The 19,162-nt window shown below is 31.3% G+C and overlaps 1 protein-coding gene across 1 annotated transcript in view; it reads right to left on the bottom strand.

Annotated features, from left to right (window-relative positions):
* Positions 1-19,162, bottom strand: part of Sema2a (Semaphorin 2a) — a 303,390-nt gene that overhangs the window by 116,337 nt on the left and 167,891 nt on the right. The gene's annotated exons all lie outside the window — the stretch shown is intronic.

The raw sequence follows: 19,162 nt of genomic DNA, 5'->3' as shown, positions 1-19,162 counted from the left end.
TTACCCCGCCTCAAACCTCCTATATTGCATACATAATTATAAGCTACGATTTTCACACTGCTACGAATCTAACTGTTTGATTTATATGTATTAGTTTATTAGGTATAAGTATAAAAATGAAGTATGCGTCTGTTGTACTATCTTAAGAAGAATTTTAAGAAGGTTGGAAATTAGTTTAACATACATTATATATAACGGAATAGCAAATATAGGATAACGCAAGAAATTTTAAAAATTAGAATATTAAATGAAACCCGCCTACTAAATTACACGGTAATGTATCTGGCGTTAAACGAGTTTTAAAGTCTCTAAATTTGCTTTTTTATCGCTTTTGTTTATTCCAATCTTAACTTGCGACAATCTCCTGCAGACGATAATTGTTAGAAATCACTCGACGACCCCATTGAAGAGGGTCGCTACTTAAAACAAGGAAAAAGCAGAGTTCATTGGAACCCCGTTTGTCCGCCGACTTGATTTGGCGTTTCAGTTTTTTCATTTATTTTCGAACTCCCCTATACCTACGTACTCAGAGTTGAATTACACAAATTTAACTCTGCACTAAATTTTACAAAAATACTTTTGCCAATTCTTGAATAAGTACAGCGTTTATAATTTACTCTTTGAAGCCAAAGAAATCTAGGTTAAATATTTTATGTCTAACTGAAGGTTTCAATTACTTGAACATAACCTGAAAACAACCAAATTTTATTATTGAAGTAATATAAAATAGTACACAGTAATCATTTGAAAGTTTGAACTATTATTATAGATAAATTAAATTTATAGTTACGCGACATCTTTAAATTGCTTATACACAAATATCCATAATTACAAAGTTAAAGTTACATAAGTAATTGAACGAAATATTGCTTAGCGTAGTAATTTGAAAACACTCTCTTATCTTTGAAGCTTTTCATCTGGTGACGAACCGACCGACGGCCACGCCTGTTGCCGTAATTAAAACGCCTCCTTGTACGGTACTCTCGCACCTTTGGTTAGCGAATGAATAACCCCTTACTATCGATGTAGGTTCTAACAAATCGAATAAATATTTTTTATTTTAACGTTGTGCTAGAAATGACTATGACACTTATTCATGTAGAGTCATTCTAATAATCTTCTTCTAGTGCCTCTTCAGTCTTGAAGGTTGGCCGCTAGTCTAATAATAGATATCACTAAAATTCCATGGTAATATTTGTCTGAAGACGGTTAATATCTGATAGAAATAATCTATTTCTATATCACAATAACTTTAATAATCAAAACAAAACTATAATTGAATATCAAAAATTCCTAGCTTTTTGAATTTTACTCATAATTAAGAAATATAAAAGATAAAATCATACGTAGAAGTGTAAGTATAGGTATATAAAATAGTTCGACAATTTTACTCTGTGCGAGGTGTCGCGATGTCGCCGGGCCACACCACAACTCTAGTCGCGTTGCACCTTTAAATACCCTGTAATAATAAGACGAGTACCGTCGCTTTGAAGAAAATTTTAAATGAAATATATTAAAACTTTCACAAAGTTCTTGACTTAAAAACGCAGTAATTTAATATTTTTCGTCTTATGTTACATATTTTAAATTTAAATGAAGTTTTTTAAATTCTTTTTACAGTAAAGGTCAATGAAGACTATTTAAAAGGTTGAAATAATCTAGGAATAGAATTTACATACATACAAGCGCACTTACATAAAAAATTATATACGAGCGTAAAACATTATTAGTTTGTTAGTCAGGTTAAAAAAGACGCAAAGGTAAATTACCACAGATATAAAAATTATACTTAACCATTATTGTGGCAAGATTTCTTTTTTGAACAAAAGCTAAAAAACGTCTAGAAATGTCATGTGTTTAATAAAACTAAGTTAAAAATTATTTTATAGTGATCGTATTTTTATAAAGTTGTATGTATGGTATAATATACAATATGAACATAAGGGTTAATAAGATATACAAACTTTATAATATTTCTATTGAAATATTATAGAATGATTTTTCTCAGTGATCTCAGTATTATATTGAAATCTAACATTACCATAAGCCTCTTTACTTGTATTTCACGAGGCGTTTTTACTTGAATACGCATAGTAATTTATTATTACAAAGTTATATGACGAAATGTCACCTTCAACTGACAGAGGTTACCTCCAAGAATCTTTGATTTGACTTTGCAAGCCTAATTACTTTGTACAGCTGTTTTGTCTTACTTGAGATAATTTTATAGTTCATTGACTCTGCAGCGCTAATTAACTAAAGCAAATAACAGATATCTTGTGTTTACACGATTGTTAAACTTTAAATTGAACTGGTTTTACGGTTAAGTCTCGTTTACTTTAATACAATTTGAATACAATATTTAAAGTAGTTGGAATGATTTAGAATCGCATGGTTCAAAGGAATCTTTTACTTGTTAAATGCTACATTTGTTTTTTAAATATTGTTACGACAATTTTTTGTCGACGAGGGTGTTCAACGACGCCTTTGAGAACATAATACGCTCGAGTCTTGAAAGATCCTAATTACAAAATAATATTTAACTAGAGTTAGATAATGTAATAAAACATACTATGTTGATAAATTCAAAGCAGATTGCAAATACAGCACTAGTTCATCTTCTTCTTGAGGTGCCTCTCCGACTAGCGAAGGTTGGCGATCAGTTTTCCATATTTTCCCTTGTCGCGCTAGATGACACGCGGTAAACATTGCTTACTTCCCATTGGGCCGATCGGCCTACCGTTCATCGGCACAATGGAAAAAAAATTGTGACGTTTCGTTGAAACACCTTTTACATTACAAAACTGTACATCTCTGTACAAAAACTAACCTCTTCCTCGTCGGTAACGTACCAAATTAGTGAAATTGCTATTAGTGGGGTGTGAAAAAATGCAATTATACACTCGACGGGTCATTAACAATAGTTAAAGTGAACGCTGCAGGTGAGCGGAGCGGCTACTGTAGTTACGACGTGCAAATTATAGTTTCCAAAAGCCCTGTTTTCCGAGCTTCGGTTGCACAAATTACATTATGCTGTTGCTTTTTAATTTGATGTTAATTTCCATATCATATCTCATTTTACTCTTCGTTCAGGTGTTCTTTTAATAACTTACTAAAAAAATATTTTTTAGTGTCATAATTTACTTGTATGTCTTTGAAGAACAATATAACTCTACGCTACATCGTATGTATGTATATTTCTTACATTCTTACTAATATTATAGATGCGAATGTTTAGATGGATGGATATTTGTATAAAAGAATCTCCAGAACGACATACATATTGAACATAGTCTGGAGGAACACATAGACTACTAATTATGTTTTTTTTAATAATAACGCGCGGGCGGTGTCGCTGGAGACAGCTTGTTTGATTCATAATGTTAATGAAATTTATGAAAAGGTAACCTGTAAGTAGGTGGCAAACAAAGACGAGTTTTATTGTTGGTTAATAAATTATAATTTACAAATTTGTCCGGAAAACATTTATAAAGTATAATAAACCAACAGTATTCAGAGATCCGATGTTCTATTGTCAACTTATTGACGTTATAAAATTGAGATATTCTTAAAGATAGCCTGCGGAGAAGAGCGTTCTTTAATATAATCGAACAGCGTCTTACAGCCAGATAGTCTGTATAAGACAATGGAATATTTTCTAGCCTATTATCAAAATTATAGGCGGCAGGGAATAAGCAAGGACAATGCCTTCCACTCCGCAATGTCTTATTTTAATGGCGTCGTTCTTGGAGCCTATATTGCATTTTATGAACAGAATATTGTCTAAGGCGTTGTATTGTCGAGACTTAACTAAGGAGACAATTATGTTGGTTGTTAAATTTCGGGGCTTGCGTTTCGTTATATTAGGCCGCTGGGATTGTTTGCTGTTTGATTATTTGTCAGTACATTCTCAGTTAACACGTTCCATTCATTTATAATTTACGTGTTGTAAATGTATTAGAAATTACGTATTATATTTAAATACAAAATATTTGATTTCTGATGTAAAAAGGGACCCTAAGAACATCCCTATGATTTCAATATGGAACATAAAGTCGTGAAGTAAATTAAAAACGTTATAAAATTCCATTTAAGTGTCGAGAAAGGTGCGCAATAAAATCGAAACGCTAAGAGCAACATTATGCACTGCAAACAAAACAAAAGGTGCCAATATACTGGGAACGCCAACGGTGGCAAATGCTATGGACGTAACCCTTTGTACAAAGAAACCCGGCTCTGATACCAGCATCAAAGTGATTTCACGTACACATGGTGAGCGTAACAAGGTTATATTAAGAGATCAAAATTAGATTTTTCACTTCACATATTAAATGTTTTATATTAGAATCGAGGCGTCATATCCTATTCATTCAATTAAAACCGAAATTCCTTACAATTTTATTGGATTAAATAAATCAAAGACTCTTTCTTATAGGTAGAAACCTGATTAATCTCTTATTTTAGTACCCAACAGGGACGATGCTGGACTAAGCTTAGTCTGAACTATGGGATATCCTATGGCTTTTCCCGGAAGATCAGCACTAAGTGGTCCAGAGAGGAACACCCAGCATACAAAGCTGAGTGAAACCTTATCCAGTCAGCATTGCAACACTCTTTATAAATATTTCCTTTTTTTTTTGTTAATTTTTATGTGTTGTAATATTGAATGGATTAAATATTATTTTATTTATTTAACTGTTTGTGGTCTGATTAGCTTGATTTTTGTCTTACATTGAAACTTTAAATGTAGTCGTGTGATACCAATTTATTAAGAATCAAAACTCCTTACAAACTATAACTTCCTTCTCATTTGGCAACTATTATAGATTTTATTCGAAAATCTAAGGAGATTTACTTCGCTTTAATTCGTTTCGAATAAAACGGTGATAAGGTTTTATTCACCAATAAATGCATTCTCACTTACGCTCTCAGGAACACTTTTAGTTTTATTGGCATGATAGAATTACAACTTTATCAATAATTAAAAATATTATAAAAAGTCGAGATTAATACTAGAGATATTCGTTCTCTTCTTGTCTATTTCATAAAGTGGTATCGAAACGGAACGTCTTTAATTAGGATTATTATCGCGCATATTACTTTGTCCATTCTAAAATGCATAATATAATATGTTTTATTGCAATGAGATAGGAATTAAACATTTATTGGGAAAAATATGTCAATTTTTAATTGGTTGGATGACTTTAGTCTATATGATAAAGAATATTAATTTTATACGGTCTCATTAAATTACTAGCTGTCGCCCGCGACTCCGTCCGCGTGGATATATAAAAAAAAACTTAATTAGTGTGTTAATTCTATGTGTTCTTTCAGACTATGTTCTATACGTATGCCAAATTTAATCGAGATCCGTTCAGCCGTTCTAGAGATATCTTCAAACACCCATCCATCCACATTACATCCATTTAAACATTCGCAATTATAATATTAGTAAGTTAAATAAAAAGCAGCTCTTCAAGGCATAAATTCTAAAAAAAATAAATTAATAGTATCCTATGTCCGTCTCCTGGTTTTCAGCTACCTCCTCACCAATTTTTAGCCATATCGGTAAAGCCGTTCTTGAGTTATAAGTAAATAGTGTAACTAACACGACGTTCTCTTATATAAATATAAATAATCAATATTTAAACGTAAGTTATTTTAAACTAACAATAATGCATTTAAAATTACTGTATAAAGTAGATACAGTAGTTTATATGAACGTGTTGTGAGCAAACAAAGAGATTCGATATCTTTTTTGGTGGATAATCTGCTGAATTGAATCCGCAGATAGTGGAATGAACGCTTTGAATATTTCTGCTGCTCGACGCTATGAAAATAAATATTAAATTGCTTTTCATAGCGCGGAGGAAATAATTTTTTGGGTGTGATATAAATTATTTAACTATTTTTGTACTCACATGACTGACTTAGGTGGATATGTATACCAATTTAGGCTGTAGCCCAAATAACTAAATTTATTTTGACGAATAATGAAATTCGATGTGTATTTTCTCCCTAGTTAGATTGTAGTTTTATTGATTGTTAGATTTAGTCGTGTTTTGTTTTTTAAACGAAAAATCTTACTAATATTATAAATGGGAATGTTTGGATGGATGGATGTTTTTTTGAAGGTATCACCGAAACGGCTCAACGAATGTCGCTGAAATTTAGCATACATATAGAACATAGTCTGAATATAGGCTGCTAATTAACTTTTTTTTATCTCCGTGCGGACGAAAATAATAACGTATGAGTTATTTTATATTGTAGAGGATTAACACTGCGGCAAATGTTAATGGCATATTATTAGTTCTAACAAGGACACAGATAATCCCAGTTTACATCGTCGTTCGTTTCACCAACACACTACTACGGCTTTCTTTAACCATTTATACTATTTCAATGTTACTTTCTATTTATAAACTATGTACTTGTTTTATTTCATGACGAATGTCATTAAAGACAATTTATCGTCTTATAGCATTGTACAAAGAAAATTTATTTAAATTGTAAATTTTTTGGTTAAATAAAGAGTGTATTTCTGACAAATTACACAAAAGTAGGATTTAATTATATTAAATTTGATATAATGATAAGGTTCGTCGTTCATATTAACTTGAGAGGTAAATATGCACGCAATTTTCATCTATTCCGTTCCTAATGACTTTCACTGACACGGCGCAAAACCCCTCATTTTACACTTTGACGCGTTCACTTATGCTTGGTCCTGTAGCGATGACATTTCCCGATGGAAGTGACAGAATGATGACTTTTTAACTGACGTCTTTTCCATTTGAAAATAGAGTACAAAGTCGAATGCGGGCACACGAGAGCAGGGTGACTTTTGTCTATCCTAAGTCTTCAAGAATAAAGTATAATTTGTATTGAGTAATAACGGTCGTATCTTGAGCGCGAAACTTTCAAAATAACAACTTTATTCCCTAAACGTAAAGCTGAAAATTGCATAGATGTCGCGATGTATTTACATTATAAAAATGGGGTAGTTTTCGCCGCTGGGTCGTTTTGTCTATTGGTAATACGAGTCTCGGTTCGCACCTCTGAACAACAGAGCCATACTTTTTTCGCAGATTTTTTTATGAAAAGACTTTACAACGGGAGCCAGCGTGCGTGAATACTAATTGTAGTGTCGTGTCACAATTGAATTAAACGCTGGCTTAGTGCTTGCATGTCGTTTGTACGAGTCAGCCTCTGTGTGTATAACATGCGAGGATAGAATTTAGACAACAATGTTAGATGGTAGTACGTTATTACTTTGTGAACTAATTTATAAAGGTAAAGTTATGTTTACTTAATTTCTGAGTAACACAACTATATTTCTTTCGTTGTTTTTATTACGTCGCAGCCATTGTCAAAAAAACTGACCCAACAATCTTTTTTAAAATAAAATATTACTAGATTATTTGTTAATTTACTATGGACATGGTTTTCGATTGATGCTATTGACGCTTCATTATTAATTAATTTTAATGTGTCGTTATTTATTTAAATTGATTTTGTTTTGTTTTTGACAATAAATTATACGGAAACATAGAACTATTTACGTCGATATTTTAGATTTTAATAAAGTTGCTAGCAATAAAGGTAGTAAATTAATATGCAAGGTAAAAACACGCAGGGTAAGCGAACACAGTGGGGACGCGTATATCCATAAAATGCCAGACGTTCCTCACTCAACTATGAAATACGGAAACGAGCTGATCGGCGACGCTTTGTATGATCGCTATTCGATGGAATTCTAAAACTATGAAATCCTATACGATTAAATACCACAAGTTGAAGTTTGTTCAAATATACCACTATATTTTAATATTTTGTCTTTAACAATTTTAATATTCTAGTATATAGTCTGGTAGAACATATGTATAGGCTACTAATTATGTTTTTTTTATTCTGGGCGGATGGGGCCGCGGTCGACAGCTAGTTAAAAATAAATGAAGAGAAATTCTGTAAAATACTTATCGATTTTCTTTTATTTCGACCAGGGTTTTTAAGATTAAAATGTTCTTACCATCTCAGTGCCAAGTTATGCATTTCCGTGGAATTAATTATAATATTTTAGGGTACATATGTCGAAAAATACTGTACAAATTTAATTGCACAATAAATAATAACAAAATCCCCGACCCCATATGCATGTAGCAGGTAAAAAACAAAATCGCCCGCGGCCTCTCACGAGGGAAAGCCTTTCTATTTCCCAGTCTGTGTGGTTTTAACATGCTTTCACACTTTCATTTAAAAGGGATTAGCAACTACTTTCCGACAGTACATTATGATTAAAATTTTAGGTTCAGAATTATTTAAATCTCTAATTATTACGTTTCATTGGATTTAATTTAATTACTGACATGTAAACATGTGAAGGTAAATCCAGTTACAATATTTATTTAAAATTATTCCATATGTTTTGGCATTAAAAAAATCTTAACTTGAACATAATTAATAGACTAGAAAAAAAATAAACGAGATAAAGACATCGTAACGTAACTCATCAAAATTATTAATTTTTAAATTATAATTAGGACTTCATAAAACAATTGAAGTTAATTAAATAAATTAAAACACAGCAACATCTAGAATGAAATGTAAATAAATATATAATTTCACATGTAAAAATCAAGGGTGAGCAAACAGTTGGTACGGATTGTAAATAAAGGGTGTTATAAAAACGAGATATTCTTATGTAATGCATAACATTACCGGTGTGCATATCTAAATGCCTTAGTGCTGCTATTCCAGCTATCCCATCCCTTACCCGTCTATAGAAATTGAAACATCATAAAATCTACGGCATTCAGATAATGGCCGCCCGAGTCGCGCCACCGCTCGTGTCAATGTATTGAACAACATAGATGATTAATAGATCTATTCGAAATTTCCAAATTTTATTATAATTTATCGTTGCTAGTATAAAGTATTTATCAGTTTAGTTTGGCATCTCAAAATAGTTACTCATTGTTTTTAGTGATATATATTATAATATAACTTGTAGTAGTAATTACGGGGAGGCTGAAAACGCGGCCTTCAGTGATGAGCTGGAGGCAACAGCTGATCCTCTTCCGATTAGCCAGGAACAATGCATATATATTTTTACTCCTTTCTAATTCATATATCTTATTTTGTTTTTAATAATAAACTGTATTTTTTTAAATAAGTTAAGATTTATGTTAATACTAGACGCCAGCGACTCTGTCCGTGCGGAATTAAAAAAAAACATAATTACGCAATACACGGACGGAGTCGCAGGCAACAGTTAGTGTGTGATAAAAATGAGGAAGCCAAAATAGGAAATCGAATGACGTAATGCAATACAATACAATATCTTTAAATTGCGTAATATCTTTTAGTCCCTACGCAATTACTAACATCATGTAGTTTTTGTGTTTAAATATTATTCGTTTTATTACAATTAAACGAATCTTAATCTGGCCATTCCACTGTCTTTAATTAATTTTAATTTGCTATGGTCATCGTAAGCATACTGTCCAGCATCAAAATGAAAAAAAAAACTCTAGAGAAAAAGTAATTTACAAGGGCCTTTATAAACTGCGAATTTTAAGACGACGAAAACACGTGACTGGCTTTACTAAGTACATCGTTCGAATCGAAGTAGTTCACCAGACATAAACTTTCACCCTTCGTAAAGGAGATTTCACTTATTTGTGTAACAGCCACATAATAAAAACTAAAATTGAATAAACCTTTCCATCGAATGGACTGACCAATATGTTCTTTTACGTGTTTGAAAAAAAACCTAGAGATTCGTGAAAATACTGAGTTGCGTAAGCGATTTTGTTATAGAAAACTTTAATAAATCTCATTTCTTATATTAATTATGTTTTAGCACAAAATAGTTTTTTTTTAAACATTCGGTTCGATAAACGAACTTTAGTATTGACTAGGATTTATGTATATTAAAGTAACCAATCTATCCCGGTTACTGTTAATATTTTATCCCTTAAACAGACGTAGAGCTACGGATATGATTTAGTACGCGAAGCATGACGGCACGTAACATGACCGCTGTATTATGAGAAAATTCTAACACTAAAACTCTAGCTAGCCTAACAACGCCCTCACAATTTATTACTTTTTCAGACGTATAATATAAAGCATATTATATTAAATATACAAAAGTAATCATGGCCATCTTTTTCGTCTAGCATTATGCTCAGACTTTCATTTTTTTATAAATATTACAGACCTATCAATACTATTTTTTTTTCGACGATTTTCATGACTTTATGCTTAATAATTCATTGTGCATTGCCTCTGATTTCCTATTTAAGGGACGATAAGGCCATAATCAAAGGCTATATATATATATATATATATTGTTTGATTGTTATTATAATGAAATTGCTCTTTTATATATATATTAATTTTATTTTAATTCATCAGTACCGGGTACATACCGGAATGCCAAAGTGCTACAATCGCGAATACGTAGCCACCCTTTGCTTCGTTGCAGAAATTGAAACATTCCAAAATACACAGAATTCCAATAATGAAGCGCACTCCCCAAATCGGAGGCATACTGCACCTATGTAGATAACTCTATACATTTTCAATCCATCATGTAAAAATTTTGGTTGCAATATAAACTTTTCGCAAATTTCCTTTAAATAACTTTCATTTTGTATGTAAACTATTTATAGTTCGATATACAATAGTTGCCAGTTTTTTTCAATTAAGCTCGAAGGTTTGCTTTAATTAAATATGCGGCTTGACGTAGCCATGACCAGTCTACGGATTATCATCTATGCTACGGCGTGCTACGATATTTAAAGAGAAAGATGATAACAAATAATGTTTATAATTATTATTTTTTATATGATTTTATACATATTTTTAAGTAGTCAAATGTAATTAGTAGAATATTCAATAAAGATTTTTATATTTTAGCTGAAATAGCTCGTAATTAAGGCAATACTAAATTCCTATCCGTACATTTTTTTTTTATATCAAAAGGTGGCAAACGAGCAATCGGCCACCCGAAATCGCTGAAATAGCGAAGTGACCGTTGCCCATAGACATACGCAATCGCATATGCGTTGCCTACCTTTAATCGACGGAGGAGAGGATGCACAGAAAGAAAATATTTTCCCTTCCCATGCATCCTCTCATCCGGAAAGTCCACTTCCACTTCCCATACTTTCCTTCTAAGAAAAAGGGTGGGAAGGAAAAGAGGACTAAATTAGGCCTCCGGGACGCACACTCATCAGACGAAACGCGGAATTGCTTCCACTTCACGCCTGTCTTCTGTGTGGTCGTGGTATTTCACCGGGCGAGCCGGGCCGATTCGTGCGAAGATGTTAAAGCGGGCTCTACCACTGTTAAAATGATGATGATCTCATTGCGATAATTTGTTGTATACTCCATTGTACATCCTGTATGACAATGTTTTAAATCGTCTTTTGTCTAATCAATTTAAGTAACTTTGATAACATATTGGAAAATTCCCAAGTCCAGATATAGTCGAAAACAAATCTAATAATACAATATTGTCGTTCAAAGGAAGCACTAAGGAGGAATAGTAATTCTTGGAAGTACTTTATGGATTTAAGCGTCGTATTTTTAAGGCGACGGAACGTGACCTGCATAGTGAGGGCCCATTGTTCGGTTTCAAGCAGTTCACCAGACTTTTTAAGTGTTTCCCTACATAAAGGCAAATTTACTTATTTGAGCTAAGGCCCTCATAATAAATTCAGGGACTGGGAGCTAATAAAAAGAGATAACAATGAGAAGAGCTTTGCGTTTGTTGATTAAGTAACTTGTGAGCACTGCGTCTGTGTTGATTCTGCGATACAGATTCAAATAATTGTTTTAATTTTTCAAATTATGAGCAACGCATTATGTTAACTAACCGTGGATTTCTAAGACCATTATTCCTGATTTACAGAGATTTTGGTCTCAGAAACCCACGGTTAGTAATTCATAAAAATAACTACCACCACCACAACATAGCACACGATTTAACCTGCTTTTTTGAGAGTCCTTAAATAACGTAATATATCTAAATATACCTAATTATTGAAGTATCATGCCTTTACTATAAAGTTATGCCAACATCAATTTCTAGACATTGATTTATGATTTACGCCCTAGGAAATAATTTGGCTGTCTAAATTTCGAATAATATAGTTTAAAAAAAGTATTTATATACATGCCAATTGTTATAAATATAAATTTAATATTCATGTAATGAAAGTGATTTCTTAAGGAATATAAAAAATAAAATCAAAAGCTACCAAACTGAACCTATTTAGAATATTTCACCGGTAGATTAACACATTATGTTTGTGTGAACATAGGCTATAATTAATACTGTTAATAAAAAAATGTTTAAGAATGAAAATCCACAGGTGTAAAACAAAGGACGATCTGTACTTGATTATAAATTAACATAGAATCGTGTTCAACATAACAATAACACAATTAAAAACAATATTATGATATGAGTAATCTGTTCTTTAACAAGCTACGTTCTTCAAACGTGTTGTAATCCGCCCGCAATCGGGGGCTAATCTCTGTTTGATTTCAATTAACGTAGCCCCCCTCCCTTTGCCCTCCCACCGTCGACTCGTATACTTCGCTTCGGATCAATGTTGTTCAACCCTTTCATAATATCTTTCATTGTCTTTTAAGCAGTCATATTATAAGTATATGGTAATAATTAATCAATTGTGGTAATAGATTGATATTTTGATTTGTAAAAAAAATTTATATGTATTATATTGTCTAGTCAAATTATGAGGTACATATTCAAATTGTATCGACCAATGTTTAAATTATAATTTTTATAAAAAACATTAGTGTTACTGGATAACTAAGCTAACAGTAAACACACTGTGGGAAAAAGTAACATCTTTTGCTTTATAAAGCCATTGTTTGCCAAATATACCCATGTTTTGTTTCACCTAAAAGTACTGTCAAAGAATATCACCATGCGCATAGACTGTGAAATTAAATTCACTCACAAAATATGATTTGAAAAGTCAACGACTTATCACTTTTATGGTTTTATTTTGTTTATAAATTGTAAATATATTTACTTTTGAAATGAATAAGACGATTGTATCTATGTATTTGTTATAAAAAAAGCTATCGGATAAATAGTTAACGTATTAATATACCGTTCTTATTACGAAAATAAACAATCGTTAAAGTGCTGCCCTCTACAGCAACGATAGCGTAAACAAAACGCAGACTTAATTGAGATAATGTAAACAAACATTTTCCATTAGCCTGCGGAACGGTTCACTGTAAAAGAAATCAATACAACCTTTAGCATTAATTGTATTTAAAGATATACTAATTGTTAAGTTACCTAAATAAAGTTACGATAGCAACTTAAATTTTAAAATCTACATATATAAAAATCAATTGATGTTCGTTAGTTTCGCTAAAACTCGAGAACGACTGAACGGATTTATCTTATCTTGGTCTCAAAATGTTTGTGGAGGTCTATGGAAGGTTCAAACGGTGATAAAATCCGAATAATTGCCGGGAACTAAATAAGTTTTTTTTGGTCCCACGCGGACTCAAAATGAATATTAAATCTAATTCAATAATTCAATAATATATTTACTTTTGACTGTACTTGTGCAAAGCGATGACCCGCCCTGGGTCTGTTCATTACCCTAATATCATTGCGCAGATCGTACTTCCAAACGGTCTGTTAGAAGTTTTCTTATTACAAGTTCCCCTATTACAACTTGTTTAGATGTTACCTGTTCTGACCCTAACTTGTGGTATCTTACAACCGAAATTACACATTGAATGACGTACAACTTTATTACGAAGTTTATTAACGTTATCTTAAGCCTGCATTTATGCTTAGAGTGTGAATCATAAAAGAGGATATTTTTGTTAATGACCAAAGCTGTGCTTAAGCTTGTATGTACATTACTTCTACATATATGAAAAGAATTCATATATGTAGCTATGATGATTTAGAAAAGACTGTTTTCCTTATATATAACCAATTTATACAACTTAAAGTATTAAAAATTAAGTATATTTTCATTTAAGAATTTTCATTTCATTTCATAAACACAGTAAGTCCAATTATTTCAATTTTGTAACACTATTATAGTTTAAAACATTGGAACTAAAATATTATTTTCTATTCATTCGCGGTACGGTTCGAGAATGTTAATTAAAATCAAACATTGTTTAGAGGTGCCGCTCAACTTTGCAAAAAAAATCAATTTTCAAATATTGTTATAACCTTAGAAATGTGGAGTAAAAGAAATATTTTATATAGGCTTTTGAATGTGTTTGTTTAAGCTGATGTAAACAAATTATCAATAGGACTTTATTTTTGATAAAAGTCATATGACATGACAATAACCATGTAGTAGATATCTACAGAACAAATTAAATACATATTATTTGCCTTTTAAAACACATGATATTAGTAATAATAATTGTTCTTCTACATAACACAGATTTTAACATAAGTTTTAGGTATTTAGGTACAGTTTTGTTTTCTAATCGTATTTACATGAAAATCATTGGGGTAGTAACAAGTATAATCTACAGGAACATTGGCACATCTATCGCAAAGCACGCAAAGGGGAGGACAGAGTTCAGCGAACATATTAAATCGTTAAGTGTTTTGATAAACACAGACATAGGGGGCGCTGTGATGGCCGATGATGCGATTCACAGTTTGAAATTTTGGTAAATCATCGTCGCTTGGGGAGGCACGTTCTATGATTTAAACTGACATTAGGGTTATCATTTTAATCCAAACACGACGTGCAATAATTCAGATAAAAAATTAGTTTCAGTTTTAATTTAGTTATTATTTCAATTATTACTTTTGTTCCTAATAAAAATTAAAAATTGTCTACTTACATCCAAAGCTTCTTTACTTTTAGTTCCTTTGTTAGTGTTTTTGTACTTTATTATCAAGGTATTATGTGGAAAGTTCATCAAAATCTGTTTTCATCTACGTCATTGTCTACGCCAGGCTCTACGAGAACGCCTACGCTTACGCCTACGTAATTTTCATTTGTGAAATGCTTAAAGACTTGCGATTTTTTCATAATTAATAAAATTGTTTTAAAATATGGACTTTAAGATAAATTTCACAGAAGAGTAGTCAGAGATGCAAGTTAATGATATATTTTTGCAATAAACAGTACTAACAATAAGTTAAATTTTATTTTTCGTATCTGACAACCCTTACTCGTATAATCTATTAATCAGTCTGTGGTATCGTTTTGTTAATTAAATAATATAACCGTAAGTGTCTACTACAGTAATGCCAGTACGACAACATTATTGTTATTTCAGTTTTTCCAAAGCGAATGAAAGGGATAACCTTATAATTTTGTATTAGTGTGTCAACAATGAAAACTCATGTTATTTTGAGACGTGAGTAAGCTTTTCCTTCTTTGTAAACATCCTGTAATAACATTTAAATTAAATAAATTGAATGTTGTTAAAACAGATTCATACTTAAAATATTTGCTGAAAATGAATATACTTATTAAAAGCAATTTGTATTTAATCGTAATTTTTTACTGAGCTCATGAAAGGAGCCTATACAAATATTTTTAGAAAGTGTTAGCATAAATCGCTCAAATATCGCCGGCAAACTTTTGATTCACCGTCAAGCGACATGACCCTTTTCAAGAAATATTTTACTATTATATAATAACACACTTGCTATTTTGCAAATTTATTTCTTAGGAATATATCTTGTCCGAAATACCATCGGTGATTTTTTATTTTTTGATCTTATCAAGTAACCTATACGTGTGTCAGATGATAAATAATACTGATATGTATGTATTTAGCATCCTTAATTTGTAAAGAGTAAAAACTAATTTTAAAAATATCAAAACCAGTTCCCCAAGTGAAGGCATTTAATTAAATATGTGAAGCTTAGATAAGCGAAAGCAAAGGCGATAACACGGCACTATTCTCTGAACGATCCGATATTCTAATGACGAATTAAAAGTGGCGTTAAACGTAGAGAAGGTCCCGAACCTATAGAGAGCACTCGAATTAGCCATCACGATAGCGAGCGACAAAGAACCCGGGGGCTTATCTGTCGGATTTAGATGAACTCAACCCTCAACGATACAAAATAATAGCCGGCTCGATAGCGTCATTGTTTGAGCATGAAATTAAAATTGAACGGGGTTCACACGTGCGCGCCGCCGAGATAAGGGCGAACCCCGCGTCCGCGCATCGATTCGCTCGCGATGTTTGTTGTACATTCGTTGATTTACTTAAGGGGTTTGCTCTTTTCTTTATTTGATCGCCAATAACAAGCATCTACTCAGCTTTTGTTAGGTTTATTCAAATTGTTTTTGCTCACTTTATTTTGATTTGTAGTTCGATAAAGTGATTACATTTCTTTCTTTTTACTATATTTTCGGATTCAGTAAGTACTTTATTTTAACCAAGAAGAAAAGGGTATTCAAGCAATTGTAAAGCTAGATGACAATATTGCTTATGAGAAGTTGAATTGAAATATTTTTTCCTATTATCTTGAACGATATTTTTTATAACTCACAGTTATGACAATTCTCAGTACAAGAAATTAAAATTAAAAGGTATTCGTCAGACAAAAGTTTTTTCTTGTACGTATCTGGACTGGCTCTGTTAAAATTCATTTAAACAAAGAATAATTTTACTGCTACATATTACAATAATGATCCTAATTTAATTACCACCGCTAACATTAATTAAGTGCTTTACAAACAACTAAACGAAGACCAAATATACTCATAGCATCGAATTAATTAAATCGGAAACATCTAATAACCAAATTGTAATGTAAATAAAGTCTGTGGTGCCCGCATTACGTTGTATTGGTGGATTTTGGTTAAGCGTACATGAAACGTTCTCCACCATTAATAAACATATTTTAAACACATATAAATGTAGCCACCGAACATTTGTGAACGGCGCTATTTTAAAATATGACTAGATAATATAATGAAATGACAGATAATTGAAAAGTTACGTCATGTATTGATTTAGTTAATTTTTTTTTATTTAATTACTATCTATTTATTCCAGTATGTATTTAAAATTTACTATCATATTTTATATGTTTAAAAATGATTTGTTAAATTGTGATTACGTACATTTTAGAAAGAATAGTGTTCATAAAGTTTTAATACTATAGTATGACCAATCTATTGACAAATTTAATAAGCATTCGGTGTAATATATTTTGCGTTTAACTGTAAAATACATTTACAAACGAACAGTCATTGAACACATTTAGCTATTGATAGCTATGTTCATGAACTAGCCACGAGTATGGCCTCTGCCGGACCACGGCATCATCATCACAGCGGCATCCAGCCTCACATCATTCACAGATAGATTAAAATCAGTGCTTGTCGAGATGGCACTGTATTCGTACGAAGAATTTTTTCAGTGATTTTTTTTTGTAAATCGCTCTTTGACCTGTAATTTAAACATTACCAATTAATATATTATTATACTGTATGATGTTGTGTTTATTGTATTTATTTAATAATGAACATACATTTTAGAATTTTTTTACTGTACAGCCATAGAATCAAACACTAGCAGTATGATATAAGTTATTTTATTTAATATATTTTCCTATAGAGAATGTTAAAAGCTTTGGTGAAAGTAATAAAATATTTTACCTAAAATTTTGGTTTGAAAATTGCACTCTCTTTTTATATTTAAAAGCATTGAATACACTACATACAAAGTAGCTACAGTACGTCTATGCCTAGTCTACTTAATTAGCTTAACACTAAGTTGTATTTAGAGAAACGACGCACTAAGTTAAATGGTTAAACTTCGGTATGTACTTTGTTTAAGTGTCTAGTCTGCATGTTCAAGTAGAATTATGGACTCATTTGTTTTTTTTTATTTAAAACTTTAAATTGAATAGCTCTTCTAATTTTCACCAATGCAGTTTATTAAATAATTTAAATTTAAGTTTTCTAGTTTATCTAAAATTTGTTATAAAATCTCTGTATAATTTTAAACATTATTAGTTAAAATCCTTTGGTGAGAATGGCGCGCTTTCGTTACTAAGTCAGAATGATAAGTGAGGGGACATAAACGTTGATATTTTAATAAAGCTAGAGTTGCGCCGATACACCGGCATAGTGTCGAATTTTCTTCCCAATTATATTTTTCGGTTAGCCCGTGACTGTAATTTCAATCACAACAATTTTTAATACAGTTATTTCCTTGCTCCATTATACCAAAAAAGATTATAATATTCATAAGAGCACAGTATTTAGTTTAACAATAATTCATGATCATGACTAGAATAATATAACTGACCACAAACACAACGCTCTGAATTAATCTGTTTAATGTAATTAGGATATTTTAAATGCAACGCAACCGATGTCCCAATGCGGTGGCATTTCATTACCACAAATAAAACAAATTTTTATAGATATTGTAAGTTATTGATGCTTAAGTATATAATATGCACACCACTGAATGTACAGATTTTAGTTTAAGGCATATTTTTTATAATTATGATAACATTTGAATAATTAAAAAGTATAATTATTTTTGCCTTACATTACAGACGAGACAATGAGATGAGTGTTTACGATTTTCATATCCCTGTGACAAAACCTTGAATGGACAATCATAGTAAAAAGATAAAAAGGTGACATAATCAAATGTTAAAGCGTTCGTAGTTTCCTAAAATCGGCTTTTTAAATACTCTTTTCAGGCAAAAACGTCCGAAAAATTCTTCACTTTTAGCTTTGTTCCCTTGAATATTTCATGAAAAACTATGCAGAATTTTGCGCTAGTTTATAACCATAAATTCCATCGCTTCTCAGAATTGTGGAATCATGCTATTTGGTGTTTATAATAGAGGTAGTAAATAAGTTTTTGTTAATTTAAAATTGAAAAAATGTCCCTCGATATTTGATGACGATAAAATCAATAGGAACAATATTCTTTCTTTGTATTTAAAATAAAAAAAATCTTAATAATAAACCTATCTGTTTTACAACTAGAAATAAGAGTATATTATTATAAATAAGATTTACACATTATTGTTGCGATACCAACAAAGCTGTTTTACGATACAAAACGCAGTCACAATTAAACATTGGCCTAAACTTAAATGTGCTTAGCATGTCGCTCCGTCTCT

The sequence above is a fragment of the Papilio xuthus genome, unplaced genomic scaffold (genome assembly GCF_000836235.2).
Source record: "Papilio xuthus unplaced genomic scaffold, Pxut_1.1 DF826938.1, whole genome shotgun sequence".
NCBI classification, from domain to species: domain Eukaryota; kingdom Metazoa; phylum Arthropoda; class Insecta; order Lepidoptera; family Papilionidae; genus Papilio; species Papilio xuthus.
The sequence above is the reverse complement of the archived record's forward strand: the minus strand, read 5'-3'. Positions and strand labels throughout refer to the sequence as shown.